The 16,849-nt window shown below is 45.2% G+C and overlaps 1 protein-coding gene and 1 long non-coding RNA gene across 2 annotated transcripts in view; one reads left to right on the top strand and one right to left on the bottom strand.

The window, feature by feature from the left end:
• Window positions 1-16,849, bottom strand: part of APCDD1L (APC down-regulated 1 like) — a 47,594-nt gene that overhangs the window by 19,809 nt on the left and 10,936 nt on the right. The gene's annotated exons all lie outside the window — the stretch shown is intronic.
• Window positions 5,069-15,260, top strand: LOC128325070 (uncharacterized). The gene is made up of 3 exons (XR_008307244.1): window positions 5,069-5,372; window positions 14,046-14,122; window positions 14,472-15,260. It is a non-coding gene; the product is annotated as an uncharacterized LOC128325070 (long non-coding RNA).

The raw sequence follows: 16,849 nt of genomic DNA, 5'->3' as shown, positions 1-16,849 counted from the left end.
CTAAGTCAAGTACATAGTATTCCTAAATCAAGAGGAGGCCGAGTTTAGATGCTAAATTTAATGTACTGATTGGAATCCCTGCTAACTTGGCAAAGAGGCACCTTTTAACGTAGTGATTCTCTTTATTTAGCAGGGGGAGAGTAACTGGCCCTCTCCACCCCCAGCACAGTATCTCCAGTGACTGTTGCTGGTGTCTATCTGATGTTTCTTTTTAGATTTTAACCCTTCTTGGGGACAGGGATCCATCTTATTTGTTTGTTATTCTCAGTGTAAACCACCCTGAGCCATTTCTGGAAGGGCAGTATAGAAATTGAATGAATGAATGAATAAATAAATAAATAAAATAAACTGGGGATGGAGAAGAATTTTAGAAACAAGGGGGCTTGGAAACACTCTCTCCGCCAATTCAGAAATCCTTGTACCATTAAGGCCCAGGCCCAGCCCAACCTCAGACTGAATTTCAGCTCAGCTCATCATGGTTCAGCACCAGGCCTCCTCTCACCTGCCAGGTTCCTTCCTCGTCCCCTTTCCTGCATTTTCACTTACCAAGCTGAGGGAGCAGGGAAAGAGGGGGGAATGGCACCTGAGGCTAAAACCAGGAGTTGCTCCTGAGCTGTTCCTGCTATGTCAACATGAACACAGGAAACGTAGTTTTTAACATTCCTGATGGCTTGCATTCCGCACAGCCAGCAACCTGGCTGGATAGCAACCCTATCCAAAAGTATACCAAGGTTCTTTTTTTGACAAAATGGCCCCTGCTTGAAAAAGAGCGAGGATCACTGCATCAAAGCCTCTCATTCAGTGCCGGGTCCCCCGTCTGAATCAGGATGTCCCTGCAGATGCTTTTAAAGAAGCATGAAGAAAGATGTAATGTTTTGTCTAGTCTGACACATCGCACCAGCCTGAAACATGGTCCGTAGTTATGCACAACTACTCTGGCTAGCAACAGTGGCAATGTGTATTTATTCGGCTAACAATGTTGTGTTTTTGCCAGGCCACACTCAGCAGGACAGCTGGATGGTTGTCCCACAGCGAACAAGTGTGGTGAGGTTAGTCTGACCTCTGGTGTGAGGAAAGTCTACACAAACATTCTTAAGTGGCCATGTTTTGGATAACAATATTTAGGACAGGCCGAGCGCTAACTGCGTGGTGTAAGAATGGATGAGAAGATTGGATGCAATATCGGGGGTGGGCAGGGCGATAATTAGGGTGAAGGACAGCGCCACTTTCAGAGTTAAGTTCTGACATGTCTGGGCAACATATCTGTTGTATATTGTCTGATATACCTGGTGCAAACAAGTCATATTTCCCAGTGAGGTACAGATACCAAGTTTTGCATACACTATCCTGCATACTTTTTACACCACAATATGGTGGGGGGAAAGGTTTGATTTTATTAGAATAAATTCTGAAGATAATCATCTGTTCTCAGCAAATTTTTAACACTCAGATCAATAATTCTAAAATAACATCATGCCCAAGAGAAGCAGAAGACCTTTCTCGGATTTAAGTTCAATCAATCATCTTTATTCGGTCCACTGACCAGCAAAACAAATAAATACATAGCAAGAACAAATCACAAAATACATTCAAATAATCCCACAAGACTCACCCTACATCAATACACTACATCAGTACACTCCGGGTTCTGCTAGCAATGTAGCAAACTTTTCCACTGGGTACTCGGATTTAAGTTTACTATGATTCAAAATTACCCTATATCGTAATTATTCAATAAAATGTTTGAAGTTAAAACCTTACAAATCTCAAACTGTTAATCCTGTTAGGATTAGGAGTAAACCCCCTTTACAGACCAAACTACATGCTCATGAGTCTCCCAAGCAAAACCAAGACTTTTGGTTCCAAACTGGGATTACTAGGAGATAAGGGGCGGGGGGGGGGAACATTCTGATGAGCCTCATTGCTCCTCTCCCTTGCTTGATAAGGATAAGAGCTACTAAATTTGGTATCCATATGGTAAAGTATCCTGTAATCATAGAAAAGAAATTCATAGAAAAGAAGTTCCTCAGCCGGAGCAATCTCTCCTTATGCATGATGCATGAATGAGATTTCCTACTACTGACTGAATTAGCCCTGAAGACTAGAGACTCATGAGTAAATTCAAATATGAGGACTAGCATCACACCCGGCTTAGACCACTGCCAAGCCCTAGGCAATTCAGTCAATCTGAATTTCCCAAAACAAGAGAAAACTTAATTGCTGGCCCTCAACAACGATAGATAAGGAATTTCCTTTAGAAAATTAATCTCACTGGTCCTTCCTCTCTGAATAACTGTGAAGTGGAATGTATTAAATTCTTTTGTTATATCCACTCAAATTGGGGGTATAACACACACACACACACACACTCAAAGCTAGTATTTTGTACAGCTATGGATCTGTACAGTTTGCAGACCTGCCCACAGATCTAACCTCACACCATTTATGCAGCTGTTCCCAGGGAATGAGACTGCACAGATTATTGTTATTTTGACTATCCACCCCATTGCAAAACGCAGATAGAGTACACATTCTGTGGATGAGTCCCACAGAGATTCCCAATCCTAAGCAGCTCTGGTTAAAGATCTGGTTTCACTATTTTTGGATTTCTCAACCCACCACCACCTCAACCTAGCTGCCGGGAGTTTCGGATATCCAACTCTTCGGTCTTCTAGCTGGCTCCTGCATTTTGTCTTCCTCTCCCTTCAGGAATCAGTTTCTGGCCCTGAATTTGGCAAGGCTCCCCCAAACATGTTCTTCCCAGATCCCACAAGGTGCAGCCCTTGCTCTAAAGAGGTTCCATGGACATACCAAGAAACTGCTCTGAAAGAAATGGGTTGTGGATGCAAATCACACACTTGAGCTCAGAGGTGGAAGATAAAATATCAAGGGTGCCATTTTACATCTTGTTAGAGAAGGGAGCAGGAGCAGGAGCAGGAGCCACAGCATGGTGCAAAGGTCTGTTCTTGGATATGTTCAGGGTTAAATTGCAACAACAACAAAAAGCAGTGTGCTTTGAGAGCATTTGTGGCGGTTGCTTTTGGTACCTCATAAAAACCATGGTAATGCTCTCTATGCAAACAGCCACCTGTTCTTTTTTTTTTAAGCGAAGGGTTCTGTGCCTTGGGCAGGCATAGCTAAGGCACAGGTCCACTTTATTATTTACAACAGGAGTCTCAAAACAGCAGCCTCCTGCAGATGCTGGCCTACAAACTCAACTCCCATCACCCCTGGCTACTGGCCATTGTGACTGCGGATGATGGGAGATGTAGTCCAACCACAGTTGGAGGGCTGCAGTTTTAAACTCCTGTTCAAAATAATAAAGCGGACCTGTGCTTTAGCTATGCACAGTTATCAGACCTCTACTTTAGAACAAAAGCCATTTCTGTGTACACTTGACTGGATATTGGTGCTCCTGAGCTATGTGGAGACTAGAAAGGGGTGAAGACTGACCCGCACTCTAAATAAAAAGTTCCTCTCCAAATGGTGCCTTCCCAAATCACAGACACCACTCCAAATGCAAAAGAAATGGCGTTTCAGTAGGAAGCAAGACAGACTGTTTTGAAGTTAAATTATACGTATTCCTTTCCAGCCTATAGGAGACATATGTCATCTTGGCATACACGGGGTGGAGGCTCTTTATTAGTGGCCTTTGTGGTCTGGTTATAACAGCGATACATAAGCACTATTCTTTTCTCCTCTGGAGCTTTCTGAAGAGTGCAACTATTAATCAGATGATGGTTTGGCTAGAAAAATGCCAGAAGGTATTTCCAATGTCTAAATAATTAATACCAATCTCAGAGCCGGCAGCAAAAAGAGTAAAATCACCTACCGCAGAATAGTAAAATAAATAGGGGCTCTACCCTGAGTGACACAAGCAACGTACTGGCAGGAGTTGAAGGCGCAGCCAGAGGAACTGCGAGAGGGTGGAAGAGGTTTTTGTTATGAGGTAAGATAAAAGCAGCTCAGTACACACAGCCTGGCTGTCTGACAAGCATGTGGCGTGGAAATGATAGAAACCGATAAATATTCGAAGCGTATGAGCATGCAAAGGCGGGGATTTTTACAGGGTAAAGAAAGTGGCTGTTCCTGGATGAAATTATACATTGTCTGGATTGCAGGAGGAATATCCGGCACATTCAGTCTGTCAGGCTGCAGAGAAAGCTCACAAGAGTTCAGTCTCCGCTGTACAATTTAGAGAAGAAGGAACAAAATGTACAGCAGCAAACAAGCCTGTTTCAGTGGGTAATGGTGATGCTCTCAGTGCTACACATACAGGCCACATGAGAATGTGCTCATGACTAGAGTAGCATCTCATTTATGTAGTTCAGCTGGTATTTTTTATGTAGTTTTGTTGGTATTTTTAGATTGTGAGCCCTTTGGGGACAGGGATCCATCTTATTTATGTATTATTTTTCTGTGTAAACCGCCCTGAGCCATATTTGGAAGGGCGGTATAGAAATCGAATAATAAAATAAATAATAAATAATAATAATTTACATACAGTGGCTGACATGCAGCCGAGTGCTGCACTAGCGCAAACATGTTGCACTAAGGACGTTGCCAACATTAATTGATGAAGATCACTTTGATGCATAGTTTCTGAGATGATTGTTGCATGGGAGCAAAAAATGCAGTATTTCCTTCCATTAATGTGGCAGCTTTTGCGTATTAAATCACTTGATTCTCATATTGCCTTCCAAACTTTGAAAGGTGGTAACAAACACCTTTTGGTAAACTGTTTATTACATAACACATTTTGTTTTAATTGATTAGTCAGTTAATTGAATATGAGGAAGGAGGTTAAGCAATTAAAAGTGGTCTAAGCCATGAATGTCATCTTTACTTCCAGTCCTTTCTACATCTCATTTTGTGCTTATGAATCCAAGGACAAGAATTTACTTTTATGTTGTTAGAGGGAATTCATAGGACTAGCCAACCCGCACAGAGCATCTGTGCGCTCTTTGGGGCCGGATGTTCCCCCCCCCAATCCTGCCCCACTCTCTCTTGCCCCCCATCCCTCCTGCCCCTCCCCCACTTTCTCCCTCCCCTCCTCCCTTCCCCACACTCACCACAGGCTGCCCCAGCCCCACTCACTTCCCTGCCCCCTTGCCCTCTCGCCGGATCTCCTCCTCTCCCCTCGCCTGACCACTGCCTCCTGCTCCCGGCGGCCAGGCTGGGCTGCCGCCACCTCCTCACCCAGGACGGGCCAGGCCGTCCCACCGCCGCCGCCTCCCAGCAGCCAGCCGAGGCCGCTGATGCCTCCTTTCCCCGGATGGCCTTGCCAGGCCAGGCCGTCCCGCCACCAGCGCCTTCCAGCGCCCAGCCGAGGCCGCCCACTGCCACCTTACTCGGGATGGCCCAGCGTCCAGGTGAGGCCTCCATTGCCACCTCCTCACCCGGGACGGCCTGGTCAGGCCGTCCCACTGTCACCTCCCCAGCCGTTTTACGGCCTGCTGTCGCCTACGCCTCCATTTTCTCTCTCCCTTCAAGTCTCGCAGAAGGCCAGAGCTCTCGCAACCTGTCGCAAGAGTTCCGCCGTCAAATCCAGGAGGACATGCATGCTGGCTAAGCGAATTAAATATATAGATTCTACCCCTCACTTGCGAATTGCATTGATGTGCTTCAAACGTGTCCTGAGATTATGGCTAACACAGCAAGAGAATCTGAAAAATAAGCGCTTTTTTCTATGCAAAAAGTGCATTTTGCAATCAATGTGCATTAGATGCTGTCATGGCAGAAGGCACCGCAGAAGGAGAAAACCTACACTTGGAGGACTATTAAAGTGAGATATGCCACAGCACCAGTGACATAAACCAAAATAAAGGGAAATGGCAACATGTTTGACTTTGACTCACAACCAGCTCAGGGGGATCAAAATGGCTTGTTCAGCCAAAGCACAGAATTGGCATTGTTTCAATATGCAAGGGGTTTTCTGGGGGGGGGGGGGCGGTGTCTGCAAGGGTGTGGTTTCTAGATAGTCTGAAATTTCAGCCTACTGTTTGGCTGGCTGGCCTGAGCCAACGTTTGAGGCATTCCAGCTCCCTTGAATGCTGCCGACAGACGCTCAAATTAAAGTTGACGTGCAACCTGCATTCTACATAATCTAATAACAGAGCGTGCACTCCTTCAAATTATAACAAAGTTTAGGACTTCCTCACCACAAATACAGGCTGTCATTTAGATTTTTTGTTTGACTTGTCCAGGTGGCCCAATCTGGGGCAAGGGGACAAGCTGGATTTAGTAACATGAAAAACAGAAGGTCCGTTTTGTATTCAGGGGAAACAGCGCGGGGAATCAACTCCCATAATAAGCCTGCCAGAGTTCCACATCATACATATTGAACAATACCTGTTGTATTGTTTTTATGCTAGTATTTTATAGATTTTAAATTTGGTCTGTGTGTGTGTGTGTGTGTGTGTATATATATATATATAAGCTTAATATTTTTATTGTCTTTTATTGTATGTTTTAACTTTTGTAAACTGCCTTGGGGTTGTCTTTTAACGAAAGGCGGTATATAAATGCAACAATAAATAAATAAAAAACAAAGAACTTCAGCAGGTCAACGGTATGTGTGGCCTGAAATCCCTGTTCCTTGACGGCAAGTCTGATTAATCCTCTCAGAAGATATTTCCAAGTCCCACCCCCCTGTAAGTCTAATATTACACCTTCATTAAACATGTTTAAACCTGTCAGCGTTCTGGTCATTGACCAAAATAAAAGCTGATTTCTGATTTCTGTCAGCTGACATCCCAACTATGCGCTTGTGCAAGGATGTGCTATAGCACAAGGCTGTTGTGCTAAATCTGGAGTTTGCATTCCAGACTTGTGTTGCACTAGTGCAAACATGCTTGTGCAACAACTTATGCAACCTGTGGCACGCCTCATATATTTTTTTGCAAGGGATTTCACACAAGAGCGCAATTCCCAAAATCTCCATGGTTAGGGATGTGCAAACAGGTTCGACCCTGAACCTGTTCGAGGTCGAACCGATTTGGTTTGACCATTCAGGGTCGAACCAAACCCCGCCCAGTTTGGTCCGATCTTAGACCAACCCCGCCCCCCCGACGGTTCAGGGGTTCGCGATTTTAAAAAACATATTTTAAAAAATATTTTTTTACTTCTAGCCCCTTTGGTGGGGCTTCCTAAAGGCCGTGGTGTGTGTGTGTGTGTGTGTGTGTGTGTGTGTGTGTGTGTGTGTGTGTGTCCCCGCAATGGTTCACCCTCCCCCAACTGGCCTCGGTAATCACCGCCATGGCCCATTCGGCTGCACTTTCTGGCCTGTTCAGACCTCCTTTATTTAAAAAAAAAAAAAAAAAAGACAGATGAAAGGGTTCTCTTGGGACCACTTTTCTCTCACACTATTTTTGGCAGGACTTGACAAATACCAAGCGTCAAGCAGTCATGGAGCCTACAAATTTAACCATGGCACCTAGACTAGCATATTCAGGTAAGGTAAAGTGTGCCATCAAGTCGATTTCAACTCCTGGTGCCCAGAGAGCCCTGTGGTTTCCTTTGGCAGAATACAGGAAGGGTTTACCATTGCTTCCTCCCACGCAGTATGAGACGATGCCTTTCAGCAGCTTCCTAGATCGCTGCTGCCCGATATAGTAGCAGTGGGGATTCAAACTGGCAACCTTCTGCTTGTTAATCAAGCATATTCAGAGGCAGAGTTATTTAACACAATCTTTATTTGTCCCAGACAGCCCTGTTTCTGTTCTAAGTTACTGGTAAATGGGATAAAGAGAAGCCCATCTACCCACCCACCCACCCCACACCCCGTCCATGTCCATAACAAGGTCCAGGCATTCTGTCAAGTGTCTGGCTCATTTTTTAGATGGCTCCTAGATCCAAAGAAAATGTGTTAAGGTCTGATTTATGGAAATGCTCAACTGGTGAACCCAGAATTTCAGGAAAATTAAGATCCTGTGGGATCAGGCCCAAAGCCTATCTAGTCCAGCATCCTGTTTCACACAGTGGCCCACCAGATGCCTCTGAGAACCCCACAGGCAAGGTAAGAAGGCATGCCCTGTATCCTGCTGTTGCTCCCCTACAACTGGTATTTAGAGGCATTTGCCTCTGAGGCTGGAGGTGGACTATAGTCACCAGACAGGTCAGTCACCTGACCTGTCCTCCACAAATTTCTCTAAGCCCCCTATAAAGCCATCCAAGCGAGTGCCCATTTCTACATCCTGTGGCAAATAATTCCATAGGTTAATTACGCACTGTGTGGAAAGGTTTCATATGATGACCCCTGGTTCTAGTGAGAGAGGGAGAAAATGTTCTCTCTTTCCACTCTCTCTACTCCATGCATTATTTTATACACCTTTATCATGTCTCCCTGTAGCTTGCCTCTTTTCCAAACTAAAAAACATCAGATGCTATATAGCCTTGCCTCATAAAGAAGGTGCTCCAGGCCCCTAATTATCTTGATTGCCCTCTTCTGCACCTTTTCTAGTTCATAATATCCTTCTTAAGATACAAAGACTAGAACTGTACGCAGTACTCCAAAGGTGGCCACACAATAGATTTACATAAGGGAATTATAATATTAGCATTTTTATGTTCAGTCCCCTTCCTAATGATCCCTAGCATGGAATTGGCCATTTTCCACAGCTGCCACACACTGAGTCGACACTTCCAACGAACCATCCACCATGATCCCAAGATCCTTTTCCTGGTCAGTCATTGACAGCTCAGACCCTGTCAGTGTATACGTGATTTCACTACCCTAAATAGTTGAGTGTCATCTGCTAATTTGGCCACTTCACTGGTTGCCCCAACTTCTATATCATTCATGAATATATTTAAAAGCACTGATCCCAGTACTGATTCGGCAGGACCCCACTTCTTCCTTCCCTCCATCTAGAACTGTCCATTTATGTCCCTTTATTCCATGACGGCTATGTTTTCTCAAGAGTCTTTGGTGGGGACTTCTGTCAAAAGCTTTTTGGAAGCCCAAGCTTACTATGTAAACTGCTCCAGTTAACCAGCATTTAACCAGGATAGTAACTAGGACTGAATCTTAGTTATCTATTCTGGCTAAATTTTGGTTAACCAGAACAGTTTGACCAGGATTGCCCAGAATTTCTGGGCTCGCTAATCCGGATTAATGTATTAATCAGGATTCTTCTGATTGTGTGAACAAGCACCCACCTTCCATCCTGCTATTTAGCAGCTTTCAAAGGAGGCTTCATTGGGGAAAAAATAGTACTAGAGGAAAAGGTTAAACTTCCTCCCCTGCACTACGATCTCAATCTGAATCTTCCCTATCCTGCACAGTTATTCAGACTAGCTGAGGGAGACTAGAGCCCCCCCCCATGTTTCACTGCCCCCCTAAATTTTTGATAGATAGATAAGTAATTAAGTTATCTTTAAAAGACCAAACAAATCGCCCTCCCATACTTTTTTTGTCTCCCCACCAAATTTTTAAGCTGGTTATGGGCCTGCTGCATTTATAAAAAGCTTAAAGCAACAGAGATTACATAGCAAACTGCCTTACACTGCATCAGACCATTGGCCTGCCTAGTTCAGCACTGTCTGCATTGGAGAGCTGCTGCCAGTCAGAGTTTGGTCATTCCAGTCCTACCTGGAGAGGCCAGGAATTAAACCTGGAACCTTCCACGTGCAACACAGTTGCTCTGCCACTAAGCGACCCATGATGCAATGGGTAATGGGTACAACTCAATGTGCGGCAGCTGTGGAAAAGGCCAATTCCATGCTGGGGATCATCAGGAAGGGGATTGAAAATAAAATTGCTAATACAGTGGTCCCTCGACTTACGAAGTTAATCCGTTCCGAACGCACGTTCGTAGGTCGAAATTTTCGTAAGTCGAAAAGCGCACCACGGAGGTCTGGAAACATTCGTAAGTCGAGGAAACCGCATTTAAAAATTCTTAAGTCGAGGAAGCCGCATCTAAACCGGCAACGACTTCCGGTCATTTTTGTCGTTCGTAAGTCGAAAACTTCGGATGTCGAGTAGTTCGTAAGTCGAGGGACCACTGTATTATAATGCCCTTATACAAAATGATGGTGCGGCCACACCTGGAGTTCTGCATACAATTCTGGTCACCACATCTAAAAAAGGACATTGTCGAACTGGAAAAGGTGCAGAAGAGGGCAACCAAGATGATCAGGGGCCTAGAGCACCTTCCTTATGAGGCAAGGCTACAACACCTGGGGCTAATTAGTTTAGAAAAAAAGATGACTGCGGGGAGACATGATAGAAGTCTATAAAATCATGCATGGTGTGGAGAAAGTGGATAGAGAAAAATTCTTCTCCCTCTCCCATAACACTAGAACCAGGTGTCATCCCATGAAATTGATTGCCAGGAAATTTTGGACTGACAAACGGAAGTACTTTTTCATACAATGCATTGTGGAATTCTCTGCCACGAGATGTGGTGACAGCCAACAACCTGGATGGCTTTAAGAGGGGTTTGGATAACTTCATGGAGGAGAGGTCTATCAACAGCTACTAGTCGGAGGGCTATAGACCACCTCCAGCCTCAAAGGCAGGATCCCTCTGAGTACCAGTTGCAGGGGTGTAACAGCAGGAGGGAGGGCATGCCCTCAATTCCTGCCTGTAGGCTTCCAGCGGCATCTGGTGGGCCACTGTGCAAAACAGGATGCTGGACTAGATGGGCCTTGGGCCTTATCCAGCAGGGCTGTTCTTATGCATTCATCATCCCATCCAGATTGCCCCTAATCCTGAAAGTGGCAATAGGGTGCAAAGAATGGGAATGGAAAGGTACATTTAAGCTTAATTTCTGGATCTATAGGTGGGGAGTAACAGCAGGAGAGAGGACATGCCCTGCCTGTGGCTCCCAGCAGCATCTGGTGGGCCACTGTGCAAAACGGGATGCTAGACTAGATGGGCCTTGGGCCTGTTCCAGCTGGGCTGTTCTTATGAGTTATTAGCAGCTTTGCCCAGGGTTTGGAAGGGCTTCTAAGGCTTAACTCAGTGCCTATTTCTAAAGAAAGAGGGGAGAGGGCCTCCTTCCCAAGCCACACAGTGGCAAAGGAGTCACACTCTCTAGCTGGCCTGCAAGTGGCTATGGTATATATGCCATCACCATGGGAACAGGGCTGGCCAGGTGGGTCTTTGCCACTCGGTTCTTCCCATAGGGTGGCAAAGTACAACCACCAAGCAGGAAAGATGCCTGCCATCAGCTTGGTAGCCCCTAACTGCAGCCACACCGATTAGCACCACAGGCCACAAACCAATCTGGATCTCATGCTCCTTGATTTGGAAGCTCTGCCTGCTTATCCCAGGTGTACTTCAGCTCACTATGGTTATTCAGCGATCGGAGCCAGGCACTCTGTACAGGCTCATGGCACTATCTTCTTTATTATTTGTTTTAGAGCCAAAGTCCGGCATTCAAAATAGCTTGTGAGAGCAGAGTCTCGGTAAAAAACCTGGCACAGCCCCAGGTGCTGCTATCAATGTCTTTGTTCAGTTCTGGTACCTGTGAGTTACTACAAGAAGTGTGCCTCTGAACACATGCAGTAGAGCCCACATTACTGAGCATAGGAACATAGGAAGCCACCATATACCGAGTCAAACCATTGGTCCATCTAGCTCAGTATTGTCTACCCAGACGGAAAGTGGCTTCTCCAAGGTTGCAGACAGGAATCTCAATCAGCCCTATCTTGGAGATGCCAGGGAAGGAGCTTGGAACCTTCTGCTCTTCCCAGAGCATCTCTATCCCCTAAGGGGAATATCTTACAGTGCTCACACATCAAGTCTCCCTTTCATGTGTAATCAGGGCAAACCCTGCTTAGCTAAGGGGACAAGTCATGCTTGCTACCACAAGACCAGCTCTCCTCTCCTCAGAGGCTGGCTCTTGGACATCTGGGAGCAATAGAGAATAGTTTCTAGCACACATTTTCCAAGATGGCTTGAGCCAGGCCCTCCACATTTTGGAAGCAGAATTTTTACTTTCTCAGGGCATCATAGAACTTTAGTGTTGGAAGGGATCTTGGAGCTCTTCTAGTCTGAACCTGATGGGGGCAGGAAACAGCATCCCTGACAAATAGCCATTTGATCCCTGTTTGAAAACTTCTAGAGAAGGAGAGCCCTAGTGCACAGACTGTTCCACTGTCTAACAGCTCCTATAATTAGAGAATTCTTCCTTGTGACTAGCCTAAACCTGCTTCCTTATAATTTCAACCCATCCGTGCCCATCCATACCTATTGATGTGAATGCATGCAACCTTGTTTCCTCCTTGTGATGACCCTCCCAAATTCCATTTTGCCATGGCTGTGCAAAGGGAGAAGAAAGAAATAGGAGGCCTCCATCACTGAACCATGCCTGCTGTAACTTTCAGTTCAAGCTTTATAACTGTGGCAGATGAATCCTGAGAAGATGTTCTGGGCACGGCTTGGCAGCTGGACATGACCTCAACCGGCACCCATTAAACATGACTTCAGCTTGGCCTTTAGGGTGTGGTTTCAATGGTAAAATATAGCTGTCAGTGTCAGTAAGTGAGGAGAGGTTCAGGCTAGGGGAGTGCCTTTAACCAACAGAAACAAATACTCCTCATTCCGTGTGACACTGCAGCCTTCGGCTCACGTTCGCTCCACGCATATACTCAGCACACTGGACTGACCTCACCCCCACCCTCCATGCACGCAGGCAAAGGTGAGGATGCAATCCGTATGGCTCCAGGTCTGCTGAGGCCTCAGGAGGAACCTCCAGTGGCTTCACTACTACCTCTGTGGGAGTGGAGAACTGGTCTTTTGGTAGCAAGCATGACCTATCCCCTTAGCTAAGCAGGGTCCAATCTGGTTGCATTTGAAAGGGAGACTAGAAGTGAGCACTGGAAGATATTCCCCTCAGGGAATGGGGCCGCTCTGAGAAGAGCATCTAGGTTCCAAGTTCCCTCCCTGGCGTCTCCAAGATAGGGCTGAGAGAGACTCCTGCCTGTAGCCTTGGAGAAGCCGCTGCCAGTCTGTGAAGACAATACTGAGCTAGATAGACCAATGGTCTGATTCAGTATATGGCAGCTTCCTATGTCTCTATGGCCCTCCTCCCTATGTGACGAGTATTTATTTAATTTCCTGCTGCAGTGGCAAAAACAGAAGCAACGCCATTCTAGCTGGTTGGCATATCATGCCTATTTTCCCCCTGCAATACCCTCAGTTTATGCAGCATGCCACCATTGTAGCCTACCAGCTACAATGGCATTTCTATGGGGATGGGGCCACAGCTCAGTGGTAGACACTGTTCCCTCTAAGGCATGTGCATGCTCACAAGTCTTCTGATGTCCACTCAGTTAATTGTAGATGCCACTCAGGCTGAATTAGGAAGGCCCCACCCTGAATGCGTGTGAGCACACAGTGCCTTAATACTGCCGCCCAGAACAAAACTCATTCCGCACGGAGATGAACTAAAGCAGGGTTTCTTAACCTTGGGCCCCCAGATGTTGTTGGACTACAACTCCCAGAATCCCCAGACATGGCCTTTGTGGCTGGGGATTCTGGGAGTTGTAGTCCAACAACATCGGGGGGCCCACGGTTAAGAAACCCTGAATTAGAGGGACCACTGGTGGTAGAGCATCTGCTTTGCATGCAGAAGTTCCCAAGTTCAATCCTTGGCAGCATCTCCAGGTAGGGCTGGGAGAGACTCCTGCCTGAAACCTCGGAGAGCTGCTGCCAATCAGTGTAGGCAATACTGATCTAGATGGTCTGACTCAATAGAAAGCCGCTTCCTATGTATGTGTATATATAGCTACCAATGTTCTGCTCGTGGCCCGTGTGGGTGTATTGGGGGCATTCCCTCAATGCGTGGGAGAAGGTAGTGTCCTCTAGTGTTTATGTCAATGCCATGGAAAGCTTAACAGGCATAACTCTTGTAGGTTTTATTTTAGTGTGAAGCACTTTTGTCACCATGTGGTGAAAAACCACACATGACTTTGGTAAATAAATGAAATAAAGCTACAGGGACCAGTTCAAAATTTGCCAAAGCAAAGAGTGGCTATCCCCATTCCTAAATTACATCTTGATTTTGAAATCATTATTCTGCCTTTCTTCCTAACAGGGGCATATTTTTGTGATGCACAGTGAAAACTAGTGAAAATGGCCTTCCCCTGCATTTGTACAACAATGGAACTCAAGGTAGGCTGGAACTCAACGTGGCTTCATTCACACAGTGCTAGTTGGGAGGTTGGCCACTGCAAATGGTTAACATAAAGTACTAGTTTCAGCTTGCCCAATAAGCTCTGCATGTGTATTTATTCATTTCATATGCACACATGCTCCCTAGGCATAGTCACTGGAACAAAAATTGATACAGCTTTGAAAGTGCCTAATGTGGTACTGTATTCATGTAGTTATTAATGTTATGAAACACTGCATTTTTCTCTATATATATCCGTTTAGTCGTGTCCGACTCTCGGTCACTCTATGCATCAAAGCACTCCATGCTGTCCTATCTCGTACACTTTCCTTTAAATTGCATTTCTAGGACTGGAGATTTCCCCACAAAAATACAGCAATGGAAGTTCTTCTGCTCCACATCACTGCCCAAGAGCTAGCCCCACATGGACTTTGGGGCCCTGATCCTACAAGTTCAGACTCAGTCAAGGCATGAGGGAACCACTCATTTTGAAGTTAAGCACTGCTAATCACAAGCCATTAACTTCTGTTTGAACTGAATATGTATCTGTACTGCGTCTCCTTGCAATCTAAATACCCATCTATCATTGGCAAATTTCAAGTCTCAAGTGGGAGTCTGGTAAAGAATGACAGAGGTATACTGTATTTCTACGATGATGGAGGGGGAAAACTACACACATTACATCCTACATAATAGTAATAATAACAACTCTCATTTCTCTGAATTCTAAGCTATTCCCTCCGATTTCTGGACCCTCATTCGGCAAGTAACCACTATTTCTTGGAAATGTCATCAGCAACGTGCTGCAAATTCCACCTACCCTTTCATTAAAGTATTAGAATTCCAATATATGGCACCAACATTTTTTGATGCAATCCAGACTTGTCTTAACATGATAGAGTCCATAACTGGTTACTTTACACTTCTAGTTTTACATTTGAAAACAATTTGGTCAAACCCGAGCTAAAATTAAGAGTTGCATATCATTATTTCATGGTGGGGGCATAATGTTTGAAACAAACATTGAGCAAACAAATCATATTTAATATGCAAAATGCCCATCTGCCAGCTGCCACTACTCATGTTTTCTTTGGACAAAGCCTTTTTGTTAATATATTATGTACTTAAAAAAAATAAATAGTGAAAAATATCTGATTAATTACTCTTTTTGGATTCTGTGATCTGAATCTGTTTGTTCTTTATTCTAATTCTAGTGTATGGTTAGCACAAGTATAGGATACAGATAAAAATGGGATTCAAATAAAACAGATTTGGCGAGCGGGCGGGGAGATGCTAGTGAAAAGAAATATATTATGGTTTCTATATTTTCTCCGCAAGTACAGATTGATGAGTAAGGAGATTTTCAAAAACCATAAATTGCTAGGAGGAAAACCAATGCTGGACCCCTATTCTAGGAGATCTAGCAGAACAAAATCTGGAAGCAGGGTTGGCTGGAATTCCCTCCGCAGTATATAGACCATATTATTTATATAAGCAACACAGTTGTAGGTGCCATCCCACACATACGTAGTCAGAAGTTTTATTCAACATGGAGTCGTTGAAGAAAAACAGCATGAGTTGGCTGCTCACAGTAAGCAGCAAGCAAGCCAACCCAACCACCTACACATGGTAGAATCCTTCTAGGACTCTACCACTTCAGAAAGCAAGCAGGGAATTGTACTGAATATTACACTTGCTGCAAAAAAAACCCAAAAAAACACCCCAAACCCTCCCTACTTATAGGATACTAGCATGTCAAGCAAGAGGATTAGACTGGAGTTGTGATCTTCACAGTTTTTCAAGCAGGGGCCACACTGGCAAAAAGCCTTCCAGCTAGGGGGCCATTTCTCATTGTGTGGACCTCCACACAGTACTGAGCTTTCCTCAGCCCTAGGAGGGCCCTTTAGGAGAAAAAGCCCTCTCTTAAGCACTTTATTTATTTATTTGATTTCTATACCACCCTTCCAAAAATGGCTCAGGGCGGTTTACACAGAGAAATAATGAATAAGGTGGATCCCTGTCCCCAAAGGGCTCACAATCTAAAAGAAATATAAGACATACACTAGCAACAGTCACTGGAGATACTGTGCTGGGGGTGGATAGGGCCAGTTACTCTTCCCCTGCTAAATAAAGAGAATCACCACATTAAAAGGTGCCTCTTTGCCAAGTTAGCAGGGGTGAAAGGGGTTAGCAGGGGTTTCCTCTATGGGGAAAGCGCTGGGAAGGACTACACTTCCCAGCACTCTGTGCATGTCTTCCAGATGGACTCCTTTTCCCTTAAAGGAGCACCTTGGCACTGGGCAAAGTGTGGCACTGCACAGTGAGAATGGTCATCTCTACATAGCACCAGGGGGTCTGGGGCAGACCCCCCTAGGCCCAATCAAGAATTAGTCACAAAGTCCCATTTAGGGCTGATGAAGACCACCACTGGCCCCCATGCCTTACTACAAAGAATACTGGATTAGAACTTTCCCCCACTTCTGTGCCAGTCTTCTATATGCCGAGAGAGATCTCTGTCTTGTTCTGGATTTGGGAGCGCATTTGGAATTCCCCCATTTGCCATCTGGAGTGGCATATTCCTCAGAGGACTATCACGTGTTCTGTGCCGAATATGATCCACCTCAAATACTGTTGAACACACCACTTTGTTCCTTTCCCCCCCAAAAAGAGCCATTGGAATCAGGGTGCTACGTTCTCACTCTCTGAGCTCGGGGTGCACTTGTCGG

The sequence above is a fragment of the Hemicordylus capensis genome, chromosome 4 (genome assembly GCF_027244095.1).
Source record: "Hemicordylus capensis ecotype Gifberg chromosome 4, rHemCap1.1.pri, whole genome shotgun sequence".
Classification (NCBI taxonomy): domain Eukaryota; kingdom Metazoa; phylum Chordata; class Lepidosauria; order Squamata; family Cordylidae; genus Hemicordylus; species Hemicordylus capensis.
This window is presented reverse-complemented; position numbering and strand designations above follow the sequence as displayed.